The sequence below is a fragment of the Trichechus manatus genome, unplaced genomic scaffold (genome assembly GCF_000243295.1).
Source record: "Trichechus manatus latirostris isolate Lorelei unplaced genomic scaffold, TriManLat1.0 scaffold00048, whole genome shotgun sequence".
In the NCBI taxonomy this organism is placed as follows: domain Eukaryota; kingdom Metazoa; phylum Chordata; class Mammalia; order Sirenia; family Trichechidae; genus Trichechus; species Trichechus manatus.
This window is the reverse complement of record NW_004443984.1, coordinates 2,928,253-2,932,895: the sequence shown is the minus strand read 5'-3', so window position 1 is coordinate 2,932,895 and position 4,643 is coordinate 2,928,253. Positions and strand designations below refer to the sequence as shown.

Below are 4,643 nucleotides of genomic sequence, written 5' to 3'. Positions count from 1 at the left end.
GGATAAACAAAATGTGGTATATACATACAATGAAATATTACCCAGCCATAAAGAGAAGTGAAGTCCTGATACATGCTACAATATGGATGAACCTTAAAAACATGCTGAGTGAAATAAGTCAGTTGCGAAAGGACAAATACAGTATGATCTCACCTATATGAAATATCTAAGAATAGGCAAACGTATAGAGACCAAAGTTTATTAGTGGTTACCAGGGTGGAAGGGAGGTGGAAAGAAGGAGTCATTGCTTAGGGGGCACCAAGTTTCTGTTAAAGGTGATGGAAAAATTTGGAAATGCATAGTGGTGATGGTTGCACAACATGATGACCATAATTAATGTTACTGAAATTGTACTAGTAAAAAATGTTGAAATAGCAAATATTCTGTTATATTTTTTTTTTTACCACAATAAAAAAGAAAATCGGTTACTGAATAATAAAAGTGTGTTTCTTGCTTACATTATAGTCTAGTGCAGGTTTGGGGAGGGAGACCTATTCTACCCAGTCATTTGGGACCCAGACTTCTTTCATCTTGTGACTCTGCCCACATCTAGGTCCTCCGAGCCCTCTGTTTTAAGAGAGGTTTTTAGGGACCAGGCCTGGAAGAATTGTATATCACTTTCACTTACAACCATTGGCTACAACTCAGTCACATGACCACATCTAACTACAGGGGAGACTGGGATGTAGGGTTGCCAGATAAAATACAGAATGCCCAATTAAATTTTTTTTGTGTGTGTGCTTTAAGTGAAAGTTTAGTTTGTGATGGTTAAGATTGTGTGTCAACTTGGCTGGGCCATGATTCTCAGTGTTTTAGTGTAATCACTCCCATGATTGAATATACTCTGAGTAGCCAATCAAGTGAAAGGGAGTCTCCTTGAGAGTGTGGCCCGCATCTGAATATAAGCAGACGTTCTGGCTTTTTGCTCTCCCTGGATCCTGTGGCTGCCTCCTGTCGTCTGATCTCCAGTTCTTGGGACTTGAGCTGTCAGCTTATCTGCCGAACCTGGGATTCGTCAATCTGCACAGCCTGTGAGCGGGAGCCCTGCTCTCCAACCTGCTGATCTTGGGCTTGCCAACTTCTGCAGCTGTGTGACTTGGGAGAGGCCTCTACCCTGATCCACGGACTTGGGACGTTCTAGCCTCTACAATTGCATGAGCTGTTTCCTTGTTATAAATCTCTCTATGTATATATATTTATACACATTACTGGTTTTATTTCTCTAGAGAAACCAGCCTAAGACACAGTTCAAGTCAGTTTCTCGTACAAAAATTTATACACACATTGCTATGTGACCCTAGGTGCTCTCCCTATAATGTGACAGCACACTTCTTTCCACCCCAGATTACGTGTGTCCATTCAACCAGCTCCTGTCCCTTTTTGCCTTCTTATCTCGCCTCCAGACAGGAGCTGCCCATTTAGTCTCATGTATCTACTTGAGCTAAGAAGCACTGTCTTCATGAGTTTCATTTTAAGTCCCATAGTCCAGTCTATCTTTGTCTGAAGAGTTGCCTTTGGGAATGGTTTCAGTTCTGGGCTAACAGAGTGTCTAGGGGCCATGTCTTCCGGGGTTCCTCCAGTCTTAGTCATACCATTAAGTCTGGTCTTTTTACTAGAATTTGAGTTCTGCACCCACTTTTCTCCTGCTCCCTCAGGGACTCTCTGTTGTGTTCCCTGTCAGGGCGGTCATTGGTGGTAGCCGGGCACCATCTAGTTCTTCTGGTCTCAGGGAATGCGCAATTAAATTTGAATTCTGGATAAACAGTGAATAATTTTTCAGTATAATTTTGTCCCAGATACTGCATAGAACATACTTATACTAAGAAATTTTCATTATTTTTATCTGAAATTCAAATTTAACTGGGTATCCTGTATTTTTACTTGCTAAATCTAGCAACCCTACTGGGAAGCGAAGTCTGACTGTGGGTTCAGAAAGAGAACACAGATATTTGTGTGTCACAGTATACTTCCATTTGACAGTCTGCCTTTCTGAGCCAAATACCTTTTTTTCTGCTCTTCTCACAGAGAACAACACTTCCCAAGGGTGAGGACCCCAAATCTCATCTGGTTACTACATCCAGCTCAAAGACTCAATCAGCTCCAGATATGGTTCCTTATGGTGACCCATGAACCAAAAAAACAAGTTATCTGTACCCCCAAGACACACTCAATATACAACAGTAGAGCAAGGATAGGATAACCTCAATACAAACTCCCATTTAGAAAAGGCGAGAATGTGTACAACAGTCATTAGTCCAAACCAGTTTTGAAATCCCACTGGTCAAGCATGTCAGAGACCCCTTCCCTGGGGATAGGGGCAGGGACTTTTTTAGACCCTGATTTTTTTTTAAATTGTGCTGTAAGAGAAAGTTTACAATTCAAGTCAGTTTCTCATACAAAAATTTATACACACATTGTTATGTGACCCTAGTTGCTCTCCCTATACTGTGACAGCACACTCTTCCTTTCCACCCCAGATTTCCCATGTCCATTCAGCCAGCTCCTGACCCTCTCTGCCTTCCCATCTTGCCTCCGGACAGGAGCTGCCCATTTAGTCTCATGTTATCTACTTGAGCTAAGAAGCACACTCCTCATGAGTATCACTTTATGTCTCATAGTCCAGTCTAATCTTTGTCTGAAGAGTTGGCCTCGGGATTGGTTTTAATTTTGGGTCAACAGAAAGTCCGGGGGTCATGTCTTCCAGGGTCACTCCAGTCTCAGTCAAACCATTAAGTCTGGTCCTTTTACTAGAATTTGAGTTCTGCACCCACTTTTCTCCTGCTCTGTCAGGGACTCTCTGTTGTGTTCCCTGTCAGGGTGGTCATTGGTGGTAGCCGGGCACCATCTAGTTCTTCTGTAGACCCTGGTTTTGCTCTCTAGGACGGGCTCCTTTGCCTGTTGTTCTCTGTGCTCCTGGCTGTGCCCTCTGAGAAGTTCTTCCTTGTTGATTATCATTCATGGCCACATCTGAGATGGTCTCTGGGGAGTATGTCCTCCTTGGAGAAGGCTCAGTTTTCAAAGTCCGTTTCCTGCAGGCACAAGCACGGGGGCCTAAAAGTTATCTTAAGTCTCAACCAGTCAAGGGCTTTTTTAGTTTGAGCTCATAGTTTCTTTGACAATAGAGTTACCTCAAATTTCTGCTTTTTTTGCTTCTAGTCAGAGCCATGTGACAGTAACAACACTCAAGTTCTTTCCTAAATAGAATTCTCAAACTGATGTATTTATTTGCTTTTCACCCCCTTGCCTTACTCTCAGTGGTGGCTACCTTGAAGTCATCTGAAATAATAGGTGGGAATGCCACATTCTTAACCTCATATTTGCCTCAAATTATCACATCTTTGGACTCATTGTTCAAGACATTTTTCCATCTTAACTTGTACTATTTGTTGTTCAGAAGCAGCCAGATTTCCAACCCTGCAAAGTCTCTATTTCCCTTTTACCTTTGCTTGGAAACCAGCTAATTCTCACATAAGCTCATCTCTTTTTTGTAATACTTTATAAAGTCACCTGTACCAGTTATTAAGTTATTGTCTCTCTGTTCCAAACCCCCCTTTCTATTCTCTGCTATAAGATACTGATAGTGGGACTCTGCAAATCACAGTTTGCCTTTGTTAGTTGGCTCTACGTTTGGCTCTGCTAATAGGGGCCACTAGAGGAAGACAGTGAGGATAGAGGCAGAAAAGGGACTCGCTCCTTCCTGCTTGCTTCCTGTTCCTTTAAGGGTCACCTTAGCAATGTTCCTTCACCCTGGCAGCAGCAGTTCCTTCCCACAGCAGCAACTGAATCCACTTGGCAGTTTTTCCAACAATTGCATAACTAGCTTCATAGTGTCTTGTTCAGACACCAACAGTAGCTGGGCAGACCCCTCCTCAGAGGTCTGGGTCCGTCCTCCAAACTCAGAGACTCAGCATCAGGCAGTTGGTGGCCTCCTCCTTAGAGGTCTGAGTTTTAGCTCTGCAGGGATCCTAAGTTTGTAAGTTTTAGGAATTGCAACATCTTCCCTTTGTTTTTCCAGGCATAGGGTTATAGAGGAAACCCTGGTGGTGTAGTGGTTAACAGCTACAGCAGCTAACCAAAAAGTTGGCAGTTCAAATCCACCAGCCGCTCCTTGGAAACTCTATGGGGCAGTTCTACTCTGTCCTATAGGGTCGCTATGAGTCAAAATCGACTCGACGGCAAAGGGTTTGGTTCTTTTGTTTTTTTGATTTAGGGTTATAAGAATTAATGCATTTGAATTATGGTGTCGGTGAAGAATATTGAATATACCATGGACTGCCAGTAGAATGAACAAATCTGTCCTGGAAGAAGTACAGCTAGAATGCTCCTTAGAAGCAAGGATGGTGTGACTTCGTCTCCTTTATTTTGGACATGTTATCAGGAGGGACCAGTCCCTGGAGAAGGACATCATGCTTGGTAAAGTAGAGGGTCAGTGAAAAAGAGGAAGACCCTCTGTCATGGATTGAATTGTGTCCCCCAAAAAATGTGTGTAGCAACTTGGCTGGGTCATGATGCCTAGTATTGTATGATTGTGTTATCTGATGTGATGTCCTTATGTGTTGTAAACTCTACCACTATGATGAGATTATATGTGATCTCCTCATGTGTTGTAAATTCTGTCACTGTGATGAGGTTATACTGATGAG

At 42.8% G+C, this 4,643-nt stretch overlaps 1 long non-coding RNA gene across 1 annotated transcript in view; it reads right to left on the bottom strand.

The window, feature by feature from the left end:
* Nucleotides 1–2,533: 2,533 nt before the first annotated feature.
* LOC111820723 (uncharacterized) overlaps nucleotides 2,534–4,643 on the bottom strand; it is a 24,795-nt gene continuing 22,685 nt past the window's right edge. The window contains exon 3 of the long non-coding RNA XR_002824241.1: nucleotides 2,534–3,029. This is a non-coding gene — a long non-coding RNA (uncharacterized LOC111820723). The remainder of the gene's footprint in view (nucleotides 3,030–4,643) is intronic.